Below are 14,933 nucleotides of genomic sequence, written 5' to 3'. Positions count from 1 at the left end.
AGCTCCAATTAACCCCCCAAAAGATGGACGTGGAGATATGTCTCAAGTGGTAAAGTGCTAGCCTTGAGCATTAAAACTCAGGGACAATGTCCAGCCACTGAGTTCAAGTTCCAGGATGGGCACCAAAACAAAAACAACAACAATCAATACAGGAGAAAGAGCAACTGAAAGCACAATGTATGCAAATATATACATACTGAAAATTCAAGTTAGAAAAAATGTAATATAACAAAAAGTGGGCTATTTAGGCATTTTATTTTGAATAATAAAACAACCATATTCTGTAGACACGATCTCATTTGATTGTCATGGGAACAGCGTTAGTTCCTTGGATTTTTTTTTTTTTTTGCCAGTCCTAGGGCTTGAACTCAGGCCTGGGTGCTGTCCCCGAGCTTCTTTCACTCAAGGCTAGTACTCTACCACCGGAGATACAGTGCCATTTCTTGCTTTTACTGTTTATGTGGTACTGCGGAATCGAACATAGGGCTTCATGCATGCCAGGCAAGCACTCTACCACTAAGCCACCTTCCCAGCCCAGTTTCTTGGGTCTTGAATGTCCACAAAGGCCCATGTGTCCCATCTTGCTACTGCTGGGAGAGGATGGGTCTTTTTAGAGGTGAACCCTGCCAGTGGTGCAATCGTTGCAGGGGATTGTGGGATATCAGTGTATCCCTTGTCTCCCTAGCCCATGAGATAAGCAGCTTTGTTTTCCATGTACTTCTCCTCATGGTGAGCTGCCTCTCCACAGGTCCACAGGTCCATAGGTGCCAGGGCCACCCAATCATGGACGGAATCCCCCTGATTTCACTGTATTTGATTCCAGTGCCCTGCATCTTGTATATACAGTTTTCTAATTTGGAGAGGGGAAGGGAAATAACAAAATAACAAAAAAAATAACAAAATAACAAGGATACAGGTTGACCCATTGTAACAATGAGATGTGCAAGACACTATGTTGAAAACGAACTTTACAACTTTGGGACCGGGGGTGAAGGGGTCGAGGGGGGGGAGGGAGGAGTTGGGGAGTTGGGAAGGGAAGGTATGGTAGGGGGAAAACAAAGGAGGGGGTAAGGTAGAGTGTATACATACATATGATAGTGGGAAGATGTGATCATAACAGTTTGTATTTATATCAACACATTTAAAAGTAGGCTCTGCTTATTTAAAAATACTTTTCTTGGTTTTACCAGGGATTAAACAGCCTTGTGCTTATGAGGCGGGCACTCTACCACTTGAGGCATGCCTCCAGTCTCTTTGTGTGCTGGTTATTTTTGAGGTAGGATTTTGCTTTGTGGCTGGGTCATCCTGGGCTGAGAGCCTCTTACTTGTGTTTCTCCATGTTGCTGGGTAGGATACGCATGTACCACTATGTCCAGCTATTGGTAGAGATGGAATCTCATGATCTTTTATGCCCAAGTTGACCTCAAAATTTTTTATTCCAATCTCTACCTCCTAAATAGCTAGGATTACAAGGTCAAGTCACAATTCTTTATGAACCTTTTTGAAAAAAAAAGATTATTACTGAATCTTCATGTTTGGTCCATAACTCATTGTTGTTCAACAAGTATTTCTTGAATGAACAAATGAAACAAAAAACTCAGCATTTACTGAGTATAAATACTAATAAACTACAAACTAGGTTTTAAACATTATAACTAACCAGGAAAACAAGATATGATATTTAGTCCTTCTTCATGAAGGTTAGTAAGTTAGTATTACAAAATATAATAAAAATCATTCTCCAAAAAAGTTTTCATGGTTATTACCTGGGTTTTTGGTACAAAGTAAGTTTAACAGAGAAAATATCAAGTGATAACCAGAAAAACTTTTCTGTGAGGGGTGGTCCATACATGAAGCTGCAACAATATTGAGGTGGTGAGACGCTGGCTGATATCTACGGTTATTGTGTGCTATACCCCGAAGTAGCTGGCCAACTGTAATGGCCAACCATTACTCTTGGAAAATGGTGTTTGGCAGAATGTGCCGAGATAGGGTGCTGGTCCTTCCTTTTGTTCTGTGCTACCTGCCTACTCTGTATCATACCCACAAAATGCCATGATATGGCAGAGAACGTAGTTGTAGATAATTCTGGTTAAAAAGTGAGGAAGCAAAATGCCACTCGTCCCAAGTACTAACAAAATCTCACCCCCCAAGTCCACAGTGTTCAGGAGATAGTTGTCTATAGCCCTTGCCTCTACACTCTTGGATCTCAGTCACATTTTGTTTTTTCATGAAAGGTAGTAAGTCTTTGTAGTTGAATAGTTTCAGTAGCCCGATGCCTGCCTGTAGAATTTTGAGTGTCTGACAACCTTCTTATTTGTATTATACGTGTCCTTTGGGGTCAGGCATTGCTTCTGCTTATATTAAAAAATTTAAGAATATTATGGGTTTCCAATATATTTCACATATACTGTGAATCCATTCCATTAGATAAGTCTTGTTACCATCTTCCTTATATTGTTCCCTCTTTTTTAGAAAAAGATAATTTTTAAAATTGTCTTTATGTAGTAAACAAAGGGGTTACAATTAAATATGTCAGTTTATAAGTACAATTCATCTTGATGAATAGCATCCCTTTCCTCATTCTCCCCCATCCCTTCCAACTCAACCACTCCTATTCTGGCAACTCTTGAAATGGCTGGAAGGATCTGTTAGTCACTCACATAATCTATTCCAAGAGCCTTTGCTGTAATAGATGGTGAAATACTCTGACCTTTTGACTGTTCTGAGGTTTTAAAAAAGCTTTGTGCATCCATACTTTGCCTTTTCTCTCCTCAGAGAATATATTAGTATATTTTTGTTTAGCATTTTCTGCAATCTGGAAAGGCTGAAAGTGCCCCCAACCATCAAGTCTTAGTTCCTTTTTGTTGAATAGTTTTTCCCTTCAATCTGCCAACAGTCTGTCAATGATGGTGTAGGTACTCTCAAAGGTGACATATGTTTTCTCTGCCCTGCTGTTCCAGATCCTTCTGAGGCTTAGTAGAACAGTAACATCCACATTTTGATGAACAGTTGTGCAAGGGAATCTTACACTTTTTCTATTATTATTCTAAAAAGATTCCTATCTTCTGCCTATTTCCCAGTTTAAGAGTCACATATACTTATATATTGGTTATATTAGCCCCTAGAAATCCTTACCAAAATTGGTATTCCTATTACAAATGAACACACATTTGGTTGTACACAACATAAACCAATTACCTTACAGTTTTGAAGGTTATAAGCCCAACATAGGTATTGCTGAGCTAAAATCTTGTTGTTGCTGCTGCATTTTCTAGCTTCTCCACACCTTCTACATTTCTTGGCTTTCAGCCTCCTTCCTCTATGTTCAAAGCCAATAACAGCACTGAGACCTTTTCACAAAACTCTTATGTGCTAACCCCTTTTTGCTCTCCCATCTATTTTTAAGAACTCTTACAGTTACATTGGGTCCACCTAGATAGCCTAAGAAATCTTCCTAATTTAAGCTTAGCTTAACAGAAACCTCATTCCAAGTACAAACCTTCACAAAATTCCTTTATACCGTGTGACCAAACAGTTCACAGGTTCAAAAGATTCCCTTCATACATCTCCCATTGACTGATTCTTTGTTTTATTTATTTAGTATTATAAAGAAAAATTATTCTGACAATATAATGGTAAAGAAAACAATTCAAGACAATGCTATCTCAATACGAGAGAGATATTGGCTTCAATATTTGAATAGAAGTGTAGTCAATAAGGAGTGCGCTGGGTTCAGTGCATTGGAAATTACTAATAGGAGGCACCAAAGATAGGGAAATTCCTGCTATGCTAGTTTAATAGGATTCTTGGCAGGCCAAGAATATATATATATATATATATATATATATATATATATATATATATATATATATATATATATAAATACTACCTTCAGCTCTCAGAATAAAGGTATCAAGGTATCTGCTGAACTGATTGAGAATTTTGTTTTTTTGCTAAAGACAAGGTCATAAAGAAGGTTTATTTCCATTTTTTTGAGGAATCCTCTTACTAATTTCCATAGTTTACCACCAACAATGTATAGGGGTTTTCTTTTTTTTTTTTTGGGTCCGGTCGTGGGGCCTGAACTCTGGGCCTGGGTGCTGTCCCTCAGCTCTTCAGCTCAAGGCTAGCGCTCTACCACTTGAGTCACAGCGCCACCTTTGGCTTCTTTCTTTTTGCTTATGTGGTGCTGAGGAATTGAACCCAGGGCCTCATGCATGCAAGGCAAGCGCTCTACCACTGAGCCACCTTCCCAGCCCAAGGGGTTTTCTTTTGTTCTATATCCTTGCTGGCATAGTTTGGTTTCTTGTGATAACCATTCTGATCAGAGTGAGATAGACTCTTGGCATAAATTTGATTTATGTTTCCTATGTGACTGAGGGTGTCAAACACTTCTTCCTGTATTGAGAAGCCATTGGCACTTCTGAGAACTGTCTAACTCATTTATCTATTTATTAATTGCATTATTTGTTTCTTTTGTTATTTCAGCTTCTACATGGAGATAGCTAGTTTTTTTCAGAACCATTTTTGAAGAGGTTTTCTTTTTTCCAATATTTATCTTTTGGCTCCTTTGACAAAAATCAGATGGTGGTACCTGTGTGAGTTTAGGTCTCCCATTTTGTTCCATTGGTCTTTGTGTTTGTTTTTGTGCTCATACCATTCCATCTCTTACTATTACTTTGTAGTATAAGTTGAAGTATGGTATTCGCTAAGCTACTGGAATTCTATACAGAAGTTATTGGTATAGGATGATACCAGGAATTTCTTGTCTTTTCCCTGTTCTGTCTCATAGAAATTCCACTTTCAGGTTTTACATGAAGTCATTGATCTAATTTGAAATGATCCTGGTGCAAGGTGAGAGTTAGAGGTCCAATTTCAATTTTCAGAATGGGGATATCCAGTTCTCCCAGCATATTTATTGAAAGGCTATCCTTCCTCCAAAGTATGTTTTGGGATCCTTTATCAAAAATCACTTCACTGTAAGTGCATGGATTTATTTCTGGGTCTTCTAGTCTATTCCATTGGGCTTGAGGTCTCTTTTTGTGCCAGTATCAAGTTGTGTTTGCCATTATGGCTTTAGTATAATTTGGAGTATGGTATTGTGATAGCTCTAGTATTGTTCCCTCCACCCAAGATAGTTTTGGCTATTCAAGACCTTTTGTGCATCTATGAGAATTTTAGGGATCACATTATCTATCTGTGGGAAGAATGATGGTGGAATTTTGATGAGTGTTGCATTAAATTTGTAGATCATCTTTGGCAGTATGGACATTTTTATGATACTGATTCTACCATTTCAAAAACATGAGAAATGGCATCTTCTGGTGTCTTTGATTTCTTTCTTAAAGTTTTATAGTTTTTATTATAGATTTTCTTTACTTCCTTGGTTAGATTTATTTCTAGGTATGTTATTTTGTTTTTTACAGTACTGTGAATGAGGTGTGTGTGTGTGTGTGTGTGTGTGTGTGTGTGTGTGTGTGTGTGTGTGTGTGTGTGTGTGTGTATTTGGGGCTATTATGAATGGAGTTATTTTCCTGATTTATGTCTCAACCTGTTAATTGTTGGTACATGGAAAAGCTAATGATTTGTGGGACAGATCCTGTTTGCTACAGTGGCTGCTGGACTTTTGCTTTCCACTGCTGCCATGAAGCGTTTATGCTCACATCTTCCACTCTACAGCTTTCTTTAAAGCACTAGAGAGTAGATAAAAAGTCAAATAGTCATGTATTGTGTTGAAGAAGAGAAAAACAATAAGGAGGCATGATTTTTGAATGTTTCTTCATTGAACTTTTTTTTAAAGAAAGGTTAAGTACCATTTGTCACTTCCCCCCACCAGTGAAAACAATGGTAAAATGTTCTCAATACTAGCTAAATCACTCCATGAATTTCAGAAGATCCTCTTTCAGGCAGATCCAACTCCCTCCATGTCAATTCAATATAGGAAGTCTAGATGAGCAATATTGTATAGGAACAGTCAGTGCCTTACAGTGGAAGAATTGAAGGCTTTCAAAAGAGATTAACTTTGTACTCCTGAATTGGGAATTATTGCCACACTTAGTCTAAGTATAGAAGCAGGTCACAACCATAAGAGTGTTGGCTTTACCAAATATATTTGGTTAAGCCATCCATTGAATTCTAGGGTAGGCTGAAAATTCTGGCCATTATCATTATTGCATTTTGAAATAGCATGTGTGTGTGTGTGTGTGTGTGTGTGTGTGTGTGTATAATTTGATTTTTTTCATCTTCTTCTTTTCTTTCTCTCCAAGTACAGTGCTTCTTTCCGTTGGATAGGAGATAACGACTTACATTGTGGGTTCAATCTGATATCTCCCGTTCACTCAGCCATTCAACATTTTAGTAAGCCAAATGAAGTCTTTCTTAATTTCTTTTTCCTGTTTTATACATTGTTTTTCCCCCCTTTTCAAACAAGAAGACATTTTACTAGTTGTCTTACTTCTTATTCGTTTCCTATTTCTTTGGTGCTACTTTATAAGACACAACCTGAGTATTAATTTGCTTGATAAAGGTACTAATACATAGGAAATTGCCCAAATGTTGGTAATTTTGGAAGAAAGGAGCTATAGGCAACTTGTTCATCAGCTGTCTAATAAGTTCTGGATTCTTGCCAGCCAATTATTTCTCTTTAGCTGACCTAAAGGTCATAGCAGATTTTTCTCTGATTTAATGCCATATAGAATTCTTTTCCATTGGAGTGTTTACCCCCCTCATTTTTTGGTGCAGCAGTATGCTAAATTCACTACCTTATCATGAAAACATTTGGCTAAATGTTAATATGACTACATTCTAGAAAGATATGGCTTCCCTTCATTCATATGTGGGAGTATTTCACCATCAATGTTGATGGTGAATGATGGTTTTGGTGTTGTGGAGAGTCTTGCCCCCATCCTCTCTTCCCCAGTCTTTGCATGGAGGCATGTGAATGTGGCTTGTGGTTTATGGAGTGGGGAATATCTATTAGTCTCTGGTGGCTTGAGCCAACATAAATGATTTCTTAGGGCAGTGGGATGGAAAACTAGAAATCTAACTAGCTATCTGCCAGACAAGGACTAGACTTCCACTTAAAATTAAAGTGTGAAGGGAGCCCATTGCTTCTTGTGAGCCTCGATGGTCTCTCAGCCTCACTAGCTCACAGGGTGTGAATGATGTCTGCTTGTTTATTAGGATATCTGAAAGTTTGCCTTTGTCTTATCTTTACACCTCATTGCTTTTCCATCTCGTTTTCAACTCTCATTTAAAAGGTATTTAGATATTTTCTCCCTGTCCATCTTTCTTAATTTCACTCTGCTTCTTTGGATGGCCTTGTGATTCCAATATCTTAACATTATTTTCTCCTCAGGTATTTGCCAATGTTCTTCTTCAACTCCAACATTGGTATAGCATAGCTGCAAATTTTGCTTCTGAATTTCATTCTAGTGCACAGGAACAAGGCTGTCTAGATTGGTCCACAGAAGGAAGCTATTTCTAGAATATAAATTGGCCTTAACTTATGAAATTGCCTCAATTTAGGTTTACCAGCTAAACTATTAGCTCACAACATTTAAGACATATTTACTGATTAAAATATTAAAATGTTCTGAAGTGAGATTATCTTCTTGGGAAAGTGGCTTTTTCTGTTTAAAGACATATTTAAGTCAGAAAAGGCTGTAGGCATTACTGCTATTGTTAGAATGTTAGGTGGGCTAAGAAGTGTGGGAAAGGGATTAGCAAGTTCTGACTAGGGATCTTCTGTTAAGTTCAAGGGACTATATGCTAACAGCACCTGCCAGCATTTAAATCTCTTTTACCTTCTGGATACAGTTTAGTTTTTTTTTATAAAAGGACAGGGCTTCAGGGAGGGGAATATACTAGTCATCTCTGTTCATATCTCTCCTCTCTAGCCCAAAGGTATTGGAAAGGTTACTGTGGTAAACTTTAAGTCAGATTGACCAAATTTATGATTTTCACTGGTTTAAGGTGTAGAGTGGATAATTCGTTCTAGTTGTCTTTTTTGGGTATCTGTGTTAGTTAGCTTTCTGTTACTGTAACAGATAACCTGAGATAATTAGCTAATAAGGAGGAAAGCTTCATTTTGGGTCACAGTTTCAGAGGTTTTAGTTTGTAATTGATTGATTGGTCCCATTGCCTTTGGGCCTATGGTGAAGTAAAACATAATGAGAGTGAGTAGTTAAGTAAGATACCTATTTCGTGGTGGCCAGGGAACTAAGAGAGAAAGAGAGAAAGGGGCTAAAGTCTCAATTTCCTCTCCAAGGCCAGATCTTCAATGACCAGACTGTCTACACTCGAACCTGTCTCTCAAAGTTTCTACCACATTTGCATAGCACTACAGTTTCAGGGCAATCCTGTAACACATATCTATCTCTCCTTTTGGGACACTTCAGTTCCAAATTAGAGCAGAGACCTTTCCCTTGGTTCTAACTTCAATCACAAAGTCAAACAGAGACACTGGCGGGATCTAGCAGCATCCTTAAAAAGATGCTGCTTTAAGTAGAATCAGATTTTGCCCAGGCCTTCAATTATGGAGCCTCTTGTCACACTTTCAAAACAAAAAGACCCTATACTCTCTAAGCCAGTCTTTGCTCCCTTATGGTGGGCTAACTACACCGCTCAGGCAGCTGGTAGTCAATCTAGACAAAGATATGGGGGTGCCTATCTTTCCCTACTGCAAGTGGTCTGAGCATCAGGTTCTGGGCTACCTTTAAAGTTTTTGAATGCCAACACGTTTGTCTGTATTATTCTTGGCAATGTTGGTTCTGGAGAGAGTATTTCTTGGATGGTTGCTACACTGCAGGAAATGAAGGTTTCTGGCCAATGTACCATTCCAAGGAGCTCTGCCTTCCAGAGAGAGGCTTTTTGTGAAGGGCACTATGCCATAGCTTCGAGAGACATCTATTAACATCTCATGGAGATCAATTGTGATCAAGAGGCTGGAGGGAAAGCTTTAAGGGCAGACGAAAGAGATCACAAAGTTCATGATCTCCCATCTCTGTACCATACAGAAAAACATCAGAATTCAAGATTTGTGAGTTTGTATATTAATTTTCCTTAGAGAAAGTAGGCACAGCTTTAATGTAGACTTGCTCCAAATTTGTTCCATTTGTTGCATAAAGCTGTTTTAGATCACCACAGGATGAACTAAGACATAGAATTTAATTTGCTTATTTATGGTGTGATTGAAAGGAAACTGTTTTGAAGACTAATTTTTATTTCCTTGTAAAAGAGCTTGATTGAAAGGTTGACACACTGTCCTCCAGTCTCATTCTCTTCACTGGTCTCAGGGTAAAGATTGTACATCACAATCCGTGTGTGTGTGTGTGCATGTGTGTGCACATGTGTGCACATGCACGTGCACGTGTGCTAGTCCTGGGGCTTGAACTCAGGGCGTGGGCACTATTCTGAGCTTTTGTACTCAAAACTAACACTCTACCATGTGAGCTTCAGCACTACATCCAGCTTTTCACTTTTTAATTGGAGATAAGGGACTCACAGACTTTCCTGCCCAGTGTGGCCTCAAACCTTGATCTTTAGATCTCAGCCTCTTGAGTAGTTAGGACTACAGGCATGAGCCAACAGTGCCCAGCTCATCACAATGAATTGATTCAGATATTTTCCTCCCCTTACCCTTTTCCTCTTATTTGTAAAAATATAAGTGCATGATTTTTCTTTGGTCCCAGCAACAGGGGATTTAGTGTTCCTAATAAGTCAGACTGCCAGGGTGACTGGATGACTCTGCTCCACAAGGTAGGTCACTTTTCCTCATAGTATCTCATCTTTTAAAACACCCTGGTGCTGAACCATGGTGCTTTCTCATGTGACTTTGTCCAGGATATTTTTTTTTCCTGTTCAGGATAAACTTTCATGAGTAAAAACTATTTCCCAATGGAATGTCTTGTCTCTTCAGAGTATCTTTCAGTTCAGTGCCCTCTGACTATGATGAGTTTGCCTGCATAGGAAAGCCTTTGGCTGAGGCTGAATAAGCTCACTCCAAGACAGATGTTCAGTCTGTAGAAATGTAATAGAAAACCCACTCAGTGTCTCATCAACCCCAGCTTGATGATGTGATTCCACTTCAGGTGCTTTGTCTTCAGTGTAAACTTTTTCATCTGTTACTTTGAAGATGGAATGATGATTTCAAATTGGATTTAGAGTACTGATGGAAACCAGTGTCTCCCTCGTTGCTCCTGGTAGCCTGCACACTTGTCATCCTTGTCAGTCAGAGACAAAGCTACCTTTGCCTTTTTCAGTGCCCCTTCCCCTTTTTGTTGTATAAGATTTCTTTTCTCTTCACTGTTGCTTCCTTTTGCTTAAGGGCCACAGTGCTAAATACTCTAGCTGCTGATTTATGGATTTGATAAGCATGTACATTTCAATGCAGGTCACTGGTCTTCTGTGAATCGAGTTCCTGTGATGGATGTTTTTGTATAGGTAGGAGCCATTATAGACAGGTATGTCTGAATTGCTAAAATATTGAAATACATAGGAAGTGGTCAGTGAGTGGTAATTTTTTCTGAGATTCTGGGTACCTACCTCTGCTTTGCTAAATTGACCCATCTTCAGAATCCATCACCTGGAAAGGACTTCTTGGACCTCGCCCAGTAAAGTGGCACCCGAGTCCATTCTGATTGGTTTGTGCTCATCTGAACTGGTTGATCAGTATTTGAATACTACCACTGGTTATGAGGCAGAATTTATTAACAGAGCTTCCTAGTCTTTAATGTGTGTACTTTTTGGAGAGGCTAAAATTTTATTATTGAGAAACTTGGATCATAAGACTAGAAAGCTACATCTTTCTGGAAATAAAAGTAAATGTCATATTAGAAAGTAAACATCAAGTCCATGGCAATCCCATTGTGATTTTAGACCATTTTCCCAGGTTAAGTCTAAAGTCTTCATATTTTGTTTTTTTTTGATATTGTTCTAAATTCTATTTTCCTCCAAAACTGTGTTAGGAGATAGCTAGGCTTTTGAAGTTTGAGGTAGTGGATAGTATATTTAAAAATGTAATTTTTTTCAAAAAGGTATTTTGTTATCACCTCTTTGATTGGTGGTTTGGCAGGATGAGATGGTCTGAACTAGCTTCCAAGAATTAAATATTGGCCCTTTCAAGTTAAAAATTTTGTCTTCTGTTTGACACTTATAAAAAAGAAGCTCAAGTGATTGAATTTGTATTGTACATACAAGCTCTGGAGTGAAAATTTTAACATCCTGCAAACAAAAAGAATGAACTCACTTTTTTGTGTCAATATGTAGTTTTATGGATTGGAATGGATGGGCGCATGCCCATTGCAGGCCTGTTCATTCCTCTCATGTTTGAAAGCTTCCTCTGAAATGCCTTTAATGGAAGATGCCTGTGTAATATAGAGGTGGTTGTTCACTGTACCAGCACTGATGTGCTGCATTTTGACCAAATGACTAACTTTGCAAATAGACTATTTATGTCGAGTAGGAGCAAAGCTTCTCCACCAAAGTGCATTTTTAATGATCTACTTTAAGAGTAAGTGGGTTTAGAAGTAGCTGCCCAGGAATCTGATTGGCTGGCACCAATGCCACTACCTATAATTACCCAATAAACCATAAGGGCTTTGTTGGCACATTTATTCAAGACTGTCATGTCAGACCAGCTGCCGCCCAGCATTCTAAGTCCACTTCTAATATCCTCTTTAAAATCTTTGTGGAGAAATTTGTTGCTTATACACCTTTAAAAAATCTTTGTGGAGAAATTTGGTATCTATGCACTGAAAATTTCATGATAAAATGTTATGCTTTAAAAAATAGTTGGTATTTTCCCTAAATAGCTACATTTATAAAAGTCCTGATTTGGACTAGGCTATTATGTTGAGTTTTCAAAAATGTTTCATTTCTTAGAACATTTAGAAGTTGTACTAAAAAAAAGATGTCATATAACCTAAAAGTTGCAAATTATAAATCTAACTTGAAATGAGCACTTGAAACTGTGGAAGCAATGTACTTAAAAGTTAAAAAAGAAAAGGAAAAAATTAATTGTGCTCTGGAGGTAGGAATTAACCTGCTCAATTTCTATGATAAAAACATGCAAAAAACCCTGGAATTTAGCTAGTATATGTCTGTGACAAACAGAAACTGTCAGACAAGTTGATGTTAGGTGAAATGAACCCCAAGATAAGGATTCAAATGTTTTTTTCTTTCTTGCGATTGTTTCCAACATATTTATAAGATGATTTCTTTGTTGCTTTGTATGTACCTCCCCTAGGGTATGAGCCCTGCTTTCACTATATTTGATGTTGATACAATTTGTGGAGGGGAAGGGAAAAAACAAACTGTTTAAATAGGGATACAGGTGGGCCCATTATAACAATGAGATGTACAAGATGTTATGTTGAAAAACGAACTTTACAACTTTGGCGGGGTGGGAGGTGGGGGTTTTGTGGGAGTGGAGGAGTGGAGAGGGAAAGGGATGGTATGGGGAAACAAAGGAGGAGGCAACAATGCTTGATAAGAAATGTACTCACTATCTTGCCCACATAATTGTAACCCCTTTGTATGGTATTTCCACAATAATTTTAAAAAAAGAAAAAAGTAAAAAAACATTCTCTACACTAAGTATAATAAGTATTTTTCCAATTTCCATATGAGGTGTTTTCATTGTATTATAGACCCAATATATTAAATATATCTGAGGATCAGGAAATGATTCAAACTATAATGTAAATGTAAATGTAAAGTCATCTCTTGGTATCCATGGGACTTGGTTCTAAGACAAACAACCTCCTCTCCCCCATATGTATAAGTTCATTATGTAAACTGGCATAGAATTTTCATATGTGCATACTTTCAAGTGGTTCAAGTAATCTCTGAATTACTTATAATAGCTAATCCAATGTAAATTCTATATTTGATTACAGATATGACCCATAAGCATGAGTGTTCAGTGAAGATGTATTTTACCCTTAATATTTTTGTTTCATGGTTGGTTGAATTCTTAGATGCAAAACTTACAGACATGGAGGGCTGACTAGTACATTCAAGCATTTGATATCATAGTAGAATGGAGATTTTATATCTTCCATTTTTGCTTTCAGATCCATCTACTAAGACTCCAGTTGAGGGGTGTGTGTATGTGTGTGTGTGTGTGTGTGTGTGTGTGCACATGTATGTGTGGTTTCACTTGTGTGTATGTATGTTTTGGTGGTACTGGGATTTGAACTCAGGGCTTTGTGCTTGGTAGACAGGTACCTGTCTCCTGTTCTTTTTGCTCTGGTTATTTTTGAGATAGGGTCTTACTTTTTGAGACCATCCTGGACCACAGTCTTTGTATTTATCCTTTTGACCATAGTTAGGATGACAGGTTAATGCCACTATGTCCAGGATTTTTCTGTTAAGATGTGGTTTCTCAAACTTTTTTTTTTCTGGTGCTGGTATTGAGGCTTGAACTGAAGGTCTGGGCATTGTCCCTTTGCTTTTTTGGCTCAGTGCTGGCATTCTACCACTTGAACTACACTTCTACTTTTGGCTTTTTTGGGGGTGATTGATTGGAGATAAGAGTCTCACAAATGTTCTTGCCTGGGCTGGCTTTGAACAGAGATCCTCAGATTGCAGCCTCCTGGGTAGCAAGGAAGCCTTTGCCTGGATTAGCCTCCTTTCAAGTTTCTCTAGGAAGTAGCTAGGATGATAGGTGGAAGGCACTAGTGCCTAGCTCAGTTGTGAGGTTTTTTGTTTTTTTTTTTTTAAATAGTCTGGAGAATAAGTTAATGGCATTGTCTGTGGGCTCTGACGCAGACACCTAGAGTGATTAACCAGTTCAGACAAATTAGAACAATGGCACACTGAATAAAGAATATGGACATACATGGAATGGCTAAAACCCCTCTTCTTAACAATGGCTATTTAGTCTTTGTAGATGAGAAAGCTTCACTTTTAAGAAACTGCCACAGATTGACCTCTGTTTCAGTGTAAAATATAAACCTAGTATTTATCTAGCAGAAGATGGGCTCTTCAGGAAGGAGAATATTGGCAATGGGTTTGCATGAAATAGAAGAAATTAAATGCACTTGACAGTAATTGGCTGAAGAAAATTCAGGAGATGCAATAGCAACAGAGCACAACAAAATAACACAATTAAGGACACATTAGCCATATGTCTCTATTATATTGAGGACACAGAATATGAATGACCCAGTGATGACCTTTACCCTAAACTGGAAGGTAGAAGACAAGCCCTTATGGGTTTAGAAACTCAAGGTTGGAAAATGAGATGAAGAATTATGGATATAAAACATTAGTGATCTTCAAGTTGGAGCTGATGAGGACTTTGTGAGCAAGAATTCATTAGGATGCAATATCAGACAAAACTGAGTGTATCTAGTGGCTGAAATTGAAAATAAGTTTTTAGGAGATGTCAACATGACTCTGTCACATGTACTTTATGTCAGTGAGCATTTATGTCATTCATGTTAATACACCAGAATAAGACCCCCCCATTTTTATTGAATACATTTTCATAGTTACTGAATTTTGTGCCTGCTGCAATGATAACCCTGATCATATGTTTTTGTAATTCCTGGTTTGAATGCCTATGTCCTCGTCAACTTCTGATCTTCTATTAGGAAAGTGCCATTTCCTCAGAATCTGGCCTGGCATTTATTGGTGACTGTGGTTATCCATAAATACTCATTGAATATATCCATCTTGTGGTGACTTTTCTGAAATTCAGTGTGTCTGCAAAGGCTGACAGACTAACTTTTTGGCAGCCTTCTATACACTTCATATGAATATTTTTTTTAACAGGGCAGTCCTAAGGTAGAGTTTAGGCCTGTATGTTTTGTCTTACCCAGACCAGATTCATATTCATTCTATGTTGTTAATTATCCACACAGCTAAGACAATTATGTGATAGAAAGGTAAAGAAAGGAGACTAGGGGACATGAAGCAGTTTA

This window comes from Dipodomys spectabilis, unplaced genomic scaffold (assembly GCF_019054845.1).
Source record: "Dipodomys spectabilis isolate Male_0828 unplaced genomic scaffold, ASM1905484v1 ptg000015l, whole genome shotgun sequence".
Taxonomy (NCBI): Eukaryota; Metazoa; Chordata; class Mammalia; order Rodentia; family Heteromyidae; genus Dipodomys; species Dipodomys spectabilis.
This window is presented reverse-complemented; position numbering follows the sequence as displayed.